The sequence below is a fragment of the Squalius cephalus genome (genome assembly GCF_949319135.1).
Source record: "Squalius cephalus genome assembly, chromosome: 9".
Taxonomy (NCBI): Eukaryota; Metazoa; Chordata; class Actinopteri; order Cypriniformes; family Leuciscidae; genus Squalius; species Squalius cephalus.
Genome location: NC_137130.1, coordinates 7,091,913 through 7,104,633, shown reverse-complemented (window position 1 = coordinate 7,104,633; position 12,721 = coordinate 7,091,913).

The following is a 12,721-nucleotide window of genomic DNA, read 5'->3' as shown; positions in this document are numbered from 1 at the left end:
CTGTGATAAGTACATGTAACATATGTAACAAGGACACTGTAAAATAAAGTGTTACCCATTTTTTTTTCTTCAGATGAACACAAAAAAAAGATATTTGAAGAATGCTGGCATCCAAACAATGTTGGACGCCAGCATTCGACAAAAGCCAAGTTATGGCAGAGCCTGATGACGTCATCCAATCTTACTCCCTCTGTGACAGTCCCACTTTCTTTTCTTTTTTTCCAGCACTTCAAAGCTCAAAAGTCTGAATATTATCTGATTTAAATGTTATTTTTAATGTTATTACCAAAAACATTTTTGTTCAAACTCATTGAGTGCAGAAACTACCGTTTTAATCAATGAATCTGTTAAAACTGCACAATGAATCCTTTATTTACATTGTGTCTGCTTTGAGAGGAATGAGAGGATTTGTGCCCATGCAGAACTTAGTCAACTTGCGCTTACTATAAACTTATTCAGCGTTTTGAGAGATACTGAATAGATTCTCACTACCAGTAACTTAAACACTTCTGATTGGTCAACAAAATCCCTGTGATTGGCTACAATACTCAACACTACAAAATTAAGGAAAGTTTGACACTTTTAATTTTTTATTACTCTACAGATGGTTGTCATGAATCATGTATATAGTCTTCCCAAAATGCTCATGTTTGATCTTTACTTAATAAATCTGCCCAGTGATTCTCATCCAGGCCATGGTCATATTGCAGATAGACTGTGCCTTATGATGGCAAAACACAGCAAATATGCAAACACCGAATGGCTTAAAGGTGTTGGACAGAATCTTGATTGATTTGATATCAATTATCACACTTCATGCTCTGTTATGAGCATAGTTGAGCCAAACTTGTAGGATAGATCATATCTAAGGGTGTGTTCACACTTAGTTCGGTTCGTTTGGTTCGTTTGGCCCGGACCAAAAAAAAAAATTTAGTCCCGGTCCGATTAGCGTTCAGATTGGCATTTTTATCACCGAACCTAAAGGCTTAGGGATATGTTAACAACCTGATTGGTCTGCCTTTATGACGTATTGCCTATTTTGAGACGGCACTTACAGAACATCCAAAACAATGCTGTGTGCTGGGATAGCTTGCATATGATTTTGACCAGCTGAGAACTCGTTAAGAGCTTATAAAATGTGAATTTTGGGGGCAGTCATGGCCTAATGGTTAGAGAGTCAGGCTTGAGCAAGGCACCTAACCCCTGGTCGCTCCCAGGGCGGCACAGTAAATGGCTGCCCACTGCTCCAGTGTGTGTGTGTGTGTGTGTTCACTACTCGCTACTCCTAATGAGAGTACACTAACTTGGATGGGTTAAATGCAGAGGACAAATTCCGAGTTTGGGTTACCATATTTGGCCTTCACATGTCACTTTCACTTTTGTTTTTGAACGGCAGTTCAAAGGTCCACTTATAGAATTGAATTTTTATTGAAAGGATAGCCGTTGTGATGTGACATCTCATTTTCGAGGGGGTCCCAATTACACATACAAACTACAATACAAAATACAACACATTTAAAGCAAAAAAAAAAAAAAAAAAAATTCATAATGTGAGTAAAGTGTTTTTTATTTCCTTCAAAATTATAGTCATAAATTTGTTTTTCTTTATAAATAAATACATTTTTCACCTTTTCTCTGACACTTAGGCTACATTGACACTGTCAGTTTTTGGGATTGACAACTGCATTTATATCTGTGTGGATGGCAGAGCATTTGAGTCACGCGTAGAACACAAAACTGATGGGAACAGCTCCGGTGGAGAACATTGACTGTAGGCTATCTAAAACCTTCAGATGACACACCGTTCATATCTCTGTTGCTGAAAGTTAACAAAAGCAAAACCACATACGAAAACAAGCAACACACGGTAGACATGCGTTTGTGCAGCGCTGTGCAGCTCTCTTGCACTGTATTACATGACAGACATCCAGTTGTTCAGTCTGTTTCCGTTCATACAGCACAGCTTATGCAGTTGTGAGTCCTGAACATTTACGGGTGTGAATTTGGTTCTAGAATGCGGTGTAACTGTGTGTGAACGTAACCATATTAAGAACTTGAATTGGACTGACAACCCTATTCTGCTGCTGTGTGAACGTGGTCTTAGAAATAACATAGGAGCATTTGATATTCGCGCCTCTACCTTGTTTGCAAAACTCCAAAAATGTACTTACATATTTACAAACTTACTGCAGTTTCCAACTAAAATGAACACTAGATGAATCACAAGATCACAAAGATCACAAAACCAATCTGTGCTGAAATGTGTCACCCAGACTGTGAAGGTCAGACTGAAACGATTAGGGTCCTTGTTAAAAGAAAGAACCACTGCCCAGCTAAATGTAAAGCTTTCCTCCAGGAAGATCTTCCCATGGAGACTCGAGATAGAGGCACAGATTGTAGATGTTTTTCAGTGTGCCTCAGAATATACAACAAAGAGTGCCAATTCAGCAGTGAGGGAGTTGTTAAAAGTGATTGTCTGTTTTTTATGTAAGTGTTTCTTCAACCACAGACACTTCTATGCCCCAAACACCAACAATTATCGATTAATAAAGACTTATTTTTGCACAATTACTTGCACAACACTATGTTTTGACCTCAAAACAGTTGTACCATAGTGCATTACTTGTAAAATAATACAGTTTGACATTTGCATCACAGAACCAGCTCCATATATATGTTTTTTCTGATGTAAACTTGCTCACCTGATACAGCACTGCACTTGTGATGTGGAGCGTTTGGGCGCGAGTCAAATGAAACACGAGTCACGATTAAAGAGCTCAAAGACTTGTAGAAGCAAGCTAAAATGGCATTGTTGCTTCAGCAAATGCGGTTTTATCTCTCCTGTTTGCTTTTGTCAACACTATAGGTCAGGGTTTAGTGTAGGCAGTACATTATTTACATAGAGCATTAACCTTTCAGTGCCACTCGCTGGACATTATTTTCTGAACTGCAGTGATACACACACACACACACACACACATAACAACCAACATTATAAAAGATTCACATTCATCTGTTTTGGATAAATCTGAACTTGCTTTTACCATCACTCACTGAACATTTGACTTTGAAAGTACCACAAAACGGGCAAGGATCAATATAATATCATTTTGTAGAAATGTCGCCACAGGCACGTATTTTCAATGAGGTTTTAGAATTGAAATGGCTGTGTTCACTCCCTTTGCATTTCTCCAGTTTTGCTCACACGCTGGCTTGTGTGTTTGATGTTGTGTCAAATATAGTTAGTTACCATAATGTCATAGTCTCTTTGCAAAGCCTGCATTGCGACAGATTCACAAAAGAATCCAGGCTGCATCAACAAATGGCCTTTTTGGAGAGGAAGTTTTGAGTTCTGAAACTTACAGTAAGTTTTCATGGTACATCAAGCTCTTTTATCTCAAAAGATCAAGGGGAATTTGATTCGTCATGATATGACCCCTGTAACTAGCCAATCCATCAAAAAATGGCTCTTTTTAAAGCCCGTATTACATTGTGACAGGATCACAAAACAATCTGTGCTGAAATGTGCCGCCCAGACTGTGAAGGTCAGACTGAAATGATCAGGGCCCTTGTTAAAAGAAAGAACCACTGCCATATAAATGCATGTTATTTTTATAAAATAAAAAGTTGCTTCCGAAGGGAAGATAAAAATAAAAATAAGAAATTTGGACATCATCACCCTATTTTTTTTGTCCTGTGGACTATATGTAAACATCTTTTATGTAAATATCTTATTCAGGACAGTACTAAATAAAAAATAACTTGCATGTTTTTATTAAAATTATTTTTATTACAATTATTTTGTTACAATTATTCACATTTTCACAGATTCTGCAAGGGGTTCACAAACTTTCAAGCAGCACTGTATAATGTCCACTTTTGAACATTGATAGTGTTGATAATGATTAGTATTGATAGTGAGTCATTTGAAATACAGCATATGCAATACGGCATACATACATGCGGTTTGATCATACACAGTCAGAGATACAGCATGTTGCCCTGAACAATGTGTACTTTTGAATGAATTCTGCATTCCTAAACATACTGCTCTCACACTGGCATCTCATGTTCCCAGCTGTCTCTGTGCTCCTCTTTTCAATAGATATTTCTGCCCGAGGAATTATATAAAATAAAAGTTATAAATAAATAAACATGGTGATGGGGATGCACTTTCTCTCAGGCTTGAATCAGCTTGTTTGCCTGTGAAAGTGCTGTTCTCAAGAGACATTTGCCTCTCTGTGGCGGTGTAGTTTAAAAGGAATTGGAATCAAGATCCTGTATGGTTTTTATTGGTTTATTCATTTATGGTAAAAACACTGTGATTCATTTCATAATATTTGTAATGCCATTCATATTTAATGCAATAGTCTATTTCTTTGAAATAACAATGGTTCTACAAATCCTTCTCCATGTACAGTATAACCTCCTGGCACCCAGCAAAAGAGCTTTTGGTAATTTAGTTTTTCTTTGTGCATCATTGTAAAGTTTAAAGCAATAGAAAACATGTTTTATGAGTAAAAAAAAAATATATATAGCTATATATTACATGCATAAAACATGTTTTCTTATACTCTAAACTCTATAGTGATATATTCTATGAAACGGTGAAAAAATCAATGTAATATACCTAGACCGTGTCCTATCTGGTGCACTTAAAGGGAAAGTTCACCCAAAAATGATGTAAATGAATTGTGAAGTTTGCGCAAGAAGTTACAAATATTTGTATTTTTCTCACACACACTTATAGTTTTGCTTCAGAAGACTTGATTCCTCCACTGGGGTTGTATGGATTACCGCCATGAACGCTGTGTGTGTGTTTTTTAGGCATCAAACGAGCATCAATGGACTTCCAAGGGTGGATTCATTTCTTCAAAATTTTTGTTTGTGTTTATTTGAAGAAAGAAAGTCAGATACATCAGGGATGAGGGTACAAGGGTGAGAGAATTTTCCTTTTTGGTTGAACTATCCCTTTAATGTGGATTTGCAGTCTTGTAGCCTTTGCTTACATGCATCTGTAAAGCCTGTAGGGTTTCCAGTTTTCATTTTATGATTTAGAGGGTGCTCACGGTTGTGTGCTTTCAATGTGCCCTTTGCCGAATTGTCATGTCCGACATTTAAAACAAAGCAGAGGACTGTTGCATGTGTAGAAATAAAAATATTAATAATGATGCCCTCTATAGAGGACAAAAATGAATTGCTGGGTCCCAGGAGGTTATCAATGCTGTAATGAGATGATCTATATGACGTTAATATGTAGCCATACTGCCATTTCTCCACCCCCAGCTGCATATTGAACAGGAATTCAATCTGTGCCTGCATGTAAAGTTTTATGAGTCTCATTTGCACCTGTTATAAGGCTGCATTTCTATTCCACAAGCATCTGGTTTGAATATTTCTTTCAGGCTTTGATCACTCTGTTTATTCAAAGCATTGATTTGAAGCCCAGCTCAACTTCTTGAAGCCTGCAGCAGTCAAAAACCATGTGTTGACAACCGAGTGGCTGTAGTTTAAACTTGTTAGACGGAATTGCTATTCTTCACCAAAAGAATGTAATCAAAGACAAACTAGAAGGCTCTAATGGTCTCCAAAGCTATACACCGGCAAGCCATAGTGCTCTCGTTCAGTTAGGTTCATTTAAACTCAAAGCAGATATTAAACACAATATTAGACAGTGGTATCCACCACAACAGGACAAATAAACCACTAATATTTCATTATGTTGTAGTGGATGTTTTTAGCGGGCCTTTAAACGTGTGAAATTGACTTTGATGCAGGTTAGGCGCTAGAAGAGTTTAGGACTGTTTTATGTTCTTCTGGTTCCTTTCACTAATCAGCAATGTCAATGTTATTTTTCTGCAGCTCCAGAGTGATTAGTCACAGGACATTTACGACCGCCCATGATGCAACAACCAGGTCGCATACTTTTGGTGCTGCAGAGATTGCTGAACAACTTCCATTGAGAAGAATGGGAATGCAAAAGGACATTTTCTCCAGGTATTATAGAGCCCAATATCAAACACTGCTGAAACCAATTGTGAGTCTAGTCTCCCGTGCGCTTCATGTGAGTAACACAGAGCTGCTAGATTTCCAAATAAGCCACTTATGAGGTTCCATTTTAGTGGTTATGCTGACTTAGAAGGGAGCAGACAGCAAAGCAGCTCGCTGGGTCTTTGAAAGGTGTGATTTCCTCTGGACACTTTATATCAGTGATATGCTTAATTAAATTTCATACTAGTGCCAGTGAAAAAAACATAAACAACAGAAAGACTAAATCACTGAGGGATGTGTCATCTTATTATTCCTAATATCAGCTGAAAACAGAAGGTTGTGCCATAGAGGGTTTTCGACTAAACTATTCATTTTATGCTGCAAATTCGAACTCTTATGCTGTTTGTTGCCATGCTCATTAAGAATATCTTTTGTCACAATGTTAGCATTGAGTAGGATGCCTCATTTGTCTGTCCTCTCCTACACCCAGCTCCTGCATAGTCCTTGTGGTGTGACACATTTGTCTCCTTACTGCAGCAGAAGCATTGCAGGAACAACTGGAGCAGTCAACTGGGTGCCGTCGAGAATTCTGGGGCCTGAATTTGTGACTGTATTTACATTTGGCCCCTGTACACTGTTAGCATTCTCGTGTTCTTGGGAGCCCTGGGATCTCATAATTCTCTCCCGGTAAACTTTTCACGGTGGCTGAAAGAGCACTGTGCAGTATTTCAAATCTGCTGGCCCTTTTCAGCTGCCAAGGAAACAGGATTCTCAGTGGAATGAAACATTCTCTTGCATCAGTTTTAAAAAACACATTATTTTTCACCTATTTGACATTGTTACAGCACCTCTCTTCCCAGTCTCTCAGTAATGCTACTGATCAAATATTACTCCAGAACAAATGAAAGTAGTAAAGACAGATTTTTACTTAGGTAAAAGTACTTGCTTTTAAAAGTAGGCTACTTAAGTATCAAAAGTAAACGCATTGTTTTATTATTGTTGCATTGTTGAATGAATGCATGCTGTGCCATCATGGTGGTTTAAGCCAGTCGGTGATGCTCCATTCGACATGCTAGCACACTTGTATTCATTTAAATACTTGTTTAAAAGTTACAAAGCTCTTTTCAAAGTCGAAAACATACTGTAAAAGAAAGGTTTCTAAATTGTGTTTATTTGACAAGATTACGCTAAAACACATTTTTGAAAGGACTTCAGTTAACGTTATACGCCCAACTATGTTTTTGCATGCTAACTTACGTTATTGTCAAACCCTACCTGCGTTAGCGGTGTATCCACAAGGATATGGTACTGTAACTTGGCTGGCAAATCCCAATAAATTATTTGACTGATCATACTTCATAGTGAAACTTTAAAAACAGACAATTTCCATTTCAAGCTTTCACCAGAAATGAAAAGTTTACTTTTACATGGACGGCGAGTTTTTGAAGGCTGTGATACAATTCGTTTTAGGCAAACAAAACAAACATTTAAAACGAAATGAATCTTTAATCTTTTCAGAAAACTACGAAATTACGAGGAACCATCTTCTTTCATTTTGCCATCAACTGATCAGTGTTCAAAAAATGCTGGGAAATCAATGAACTTCACGGGACCCTAAAAGAGTAATTACTGATAGGCTGTCTGCAAATGTATTTATTTTTTAAATCACGTTTTAGAGGACCTTGATAAATGTAGTGGAGTGAAACATATAGACAATATTTGTCTTTCAAATGTAGTGAAGTCAAAGTCAAAAGTTAAGTACAGTACTCAAGTAAATGTACTTCATTACTGTCCACCTCTGGGTGGGAATTATTTAAATGAGGAATATTGTAATGTCTATGTTCAAAGAATAAAACAGTGCTTTCTGATATAGAAAATAACTCCCTTTGGAGTGGACTTTGTACCTTTGCAGACCTTTCTATGCTCAAACCTTAACATTACACTCTAAAGAAATTTCAAAATGTAATAAAGCATAATAGATCCTCTTTAAAGAGGTGCAAATAAACGGTGACTATTTGCAAGGGAGACTTGAAGTTTGAATGAAGCCAACTGCATTTGCACAGATGTAGATCACGTGTTTTTTGCAGAACAAGCTTCGCTCTATTTCTAGCATGTGTTAGGTCCCTGTGAGTCAACCTAGCGTAGCCTGACAGATGTACCGGCTGCACTTTTAATTATGATGCAGGCCCTAACCCAAACTCATTAAAACATCTTGAATAACAAAGGCTGCATTGTCTGAGATCATTTGTCCCGCAGACAACAAAATGCTGTATTCCAGATGAGTCGATAATTTGGCGTAATAAATGGAAAGCCGGCTGCCTCACGCGTGGAAGATTTATCTCTGATGAGCTCGGTGGTCATTGTTCTTACTCATTGGCTGTAAATTGATGGGTCGTTTCAGAGTTTAAGAGCCAGATCTTCTGCCCCAGGTCCCTTTGAACAGAACAGATGGAGAACAATTGCCACCAGAGCTTTTACTCTGGTGGTGCTCATAATGAATTTCACACATTATTCTCTGCTTCAGACCATTAATGTGCTGTAAATGTGTGTATTTCTTTCTGATGGTAAACTACCTATCATCTTAATATGCAGAAGCATCTATAAATGCGCTATTTGTAGGTTAATTATGAGGTTAGCTCAACCAGTGGCATGAGTTTGGGTCAGGGCTATCGGTGTTTGAGTGATAATTTTTCTAATGTCACAAAGTATACACCGTGTTCAGAATATGATACTACTATACTGAGCTCAGTATTTCTGCATTATGTAGTTGTGCATACTGTGCATTTATACTTTTTATTCAGCAATGGTGCATTAAATGAATCAAAATTGACAGGAGTGGCTTTTTACATTGTTACAAAAGATTTCTTGAGCAGCAAATCAGCATATTAGAATGATTTCTGAAGGATCATGTGACATTGAAGACTGGAGTAATGATGCTGATAATTCAGCTTTGCATCACAGGAATAAATTACATTTTAAAATATATTTTAATAAAAATAAGTTATTTTTAACTGCAATAATATTTCAATTTTAATGCAGCATGGTTGAGCATAATCTTTCAAAAACATAAAGAAGTTTTACAGACCCCAAACTATAGTGTTTATTTTAGTCTGTTCTTCACATAGCCTTCACACTGCTTGTAAACTAATCATAAACCCAGCATCTAACCCTGAGATCACAGAGGTTATTTGCTATTTTAGCAATACCGCTTTAGAGTTTGTTCAAATCTCTTCATGATGCTGGCATTTAGAAGCTAATTAGAGGTGTCACTTAAAGCAGCTATGGAGTTCTTTGAAAAATATGAATGTTTTTGATTAAATTAATTATTTGTAGATGTGTTATTTATTTATTTGTCTGTTTGTTTGTAAAGAAAAGCCTGCATGAGAAATGCCATTGTCAATGTTATGACACTCACTTTTATAGTGCACATCATTTTCGGTTAGCTGTGCATGAGATTCAACACATGACTGGGTTTTGTGCCGTCTCTGCAGTGTTTTGCAAATGGTTAAATATGTGTCAGAAAGAAAGAACTGATCGTATTTTACTATGCAGATAAATTAAAGCAACACTAAGGAACTTTTCCTAAGGAAGGGGGGGGGGGGGGGGGTGGACGATGCAATGCTCTGCTGATGTGAGCCGCAAGAAAGCCCTTGTCTGTTCTAGAAAGGATGCAGCAAAGATATTTAATGCTAATGTATGAGGCATAGGCCTACGCTGAGTTTCATTCATTTACGATGAGATGCGCTCTAGTTCAAATTCACAATGCAATGCAAGTGAACGCGGCGCACCGGCGCCTCCATGTCACAGTTGTTATATTGTCATTTGCTTTTTATTTATTAAATACATGCAATTGGTTGATGAAACATTTATTAAAATTAAGATACAATTTGTACAAAACGAAATTCGCTTTAAAGAAAGGCTTTTAACAATGCAATGCAAGTGAACGCGGCGCGCTGGCGCCTCAGTGTCACGGTTATTATATTGTCTACTATATTTGTTTTTTATTTATTAAATACATGCAATTTGTTGATGAAACATTTATTAAAATTAATATACAATTTATACAAAACGAAATTCGCTTTAAAGAAAGGCTTTCTACAAAGAAAAACTTAATGAAGTGGTAAAAATCATGTCTGACGATTTACAAAACAAAACTTGCTTTGGTACTTGGCAAAGAATCAAATACAGTTGGAAACGACGTAGACCATTAATGACACAGACTGTTAACAATTGTTTTTAATTAGTGTTTAAACATTCTCTATGATAAAAAATGTTTGTAAAAAATATTTTAATAACACGGTTTTGGCTGTTATGGAGATCTAATGATGGTGTTCAACTATAACCGTCGGTCTCACGGTTTTGATTAAAATCGTAAATCGTTTTGCATGCTGAAATTTACTAGTTTTATTGTTTAGAAAGTACCACTATAAATAGATTATTTGAGGAATATTAATACAGTAATGCCCTGCAAACGCTGCATTAAAGAGGACCTATTATGCAAAATTCACTTTTATATTGTTTTTGAACATAATTATGTGTCCGCAACCCTATTGTTTCTCAAAATGAGCCGTTCAGAAATGTTCTCCAATGGGACATCACATTGCTTACGACAGGCACAAAATCTGTTCTGTTATCTTAGCTCCTCCCCTGAGTGAGCCGTAGACAGTTCGCCATGTTTATCTCCTCGCCAGATCATTTAAAAGCAGCACTCAAGTAAGAAATGTATTCTTATTAAAGCTACTAAAGTTATTTAAGAGCAGTGAGTGATTTTCTGTTTTTCTTTTGTTGTTTGATTCATATTAACAGCAGAGCAGCTGCAGTAGGTGCTGTATATTACACTGCTGTCACTTTAATACACAGATCTGATATACACATGCAATTTCTTTCCCTGCTGTTTACATTCACAGGCATAATCGACTGTGTTTATGTGAACTTTGTGTTTTTTTGACATATCATTGTATGTATTTGACAGTTTAAGAGCAATAAAAGTGAAAGAGAACGTAGTTTAATATTCACGGGATGCAACGTCTCACAGCCAGCTTTCTGTGCACGTGCTTCAGATGTGTGCGCTCAGAAGACCTTATCTGAAGTTTAAACTGATATGGCTTTAAAACACATGCAAAAATTAACTTTCACTATGACTAAGAACTGCAATGTCACAAGAGCGCATTTATAATTCCTCGTTTGTAAGTCGCATTGGATAAAAGCGTCTGCAAAATGAATAAATGTAAATGTGACCATGATAGAGATGATAATCCAAACCAAACAGATATTTTGTTAGTTTTTGGCCGAGTATTCAAGGCACGGGCTGTAAAGGCACAGCGCTATTCTGGAGCTGTAGCTCATTTGCATTTAAAGATACATGAATGAAAGCGTGCTTTGCTTCAACTCAAAAATGAGCATTTATAGCATAATGTAACAAATGATCTGTGGGGTATTTTGAGCTGAAATACAGACACATTCTGGCGACACCTGAGACTTATATCACGTCTTGTAAAAAGGGGCATAATATGTCCCATTTAAACAAAATGGTTACAATTTATTTTGATGGTACACTTTAGACATTCTAATAACTATCAGTATCTTTGCAACTACAGCTAACTCTCATCAGAGTATTTTAGAGTTAGGTGTAGTGTTCTGGTTAGAATAAGTTGACAGTAGTTGTGAAGTTAGGCTACTTATAGTTAGTAGAATGAGTGGACCATCAAAATAAAGTGTTACCAACATAATTCTTCTGCCTCAGGTCTCAGTGAGCACCCCAAAACTGCCAAACACAGTCTTTCCCATGAGCTTCCCCATATGTTAGCAGTCGGGTCTGTTTGATGTCGTGACTTACTGTGTTTATCATGTCTTGGTTGGGCTCACAGGGCTGGGTGTGAGTCACTATGGTCGATTAAATTTTTTATTGGCTTGTGCATGTCTGTGCGAGTGTTTATTAAAAGGGCAGAGTAGAATAGCTCTGTGCTTCTATAATTCATCAAGCTGGAGTTCTCAGTAAGCAGTCCGTTTCCATTTGAGCTGGTCCAGATGAAAGATGTGTGTGGAGAGAAGGACTAGATCCCTGTTCATGTATCCTTTTCAATCTCTCTCACATACAGTCACACACACCCTGCTTTTACAAGGGGTTTGTACCCACAAATCCCTGTGCTGTGCTCAGGATTTTCATGATAAGAGCTTTGACAGGAAGGATAATGAGAAGGGAGCGATGAAATGGAGAAGCAGATGATAGGAGATGGTAAAGGGAAAAAAAAGGTGGAAAGAACAAGGAGGGGGAGATTATATGTTTGTGACTTTTCACTGCAGCCGTTAAGAATTGTCTCTCTTTCAGTTTATGAGTGTGAATCGAATCATCCTGCAGGATGTTGAAGTAGAATTGAGTTGCAATTCAACATGGTCACATATTAGAAGAATTGCATTAGTTCAACACAAACCCAAAATGGGCAAGAACAGAAAACTTATGCATGTATTTATTTATTTTGGCTATAGAAATGTATCTTCCAACATTGTTAATGATAACATGTTTATTGGAAATTCATACCGAAAATACATTATATGTTTTATTATGAATTTTAAATGTATTAAAAAACACATTCACTCAGCTATGAATTTCTTTGAATAATAGCAATGTCCATTCCTTCCTTCCTTCCTTCTTTCCTTCCTTCCTTCCCTCCCTCCCTCCCTCCCTCCCTCCCAGGTCTGCACATTAAGGTAACACTTTACTTAAAGCCTT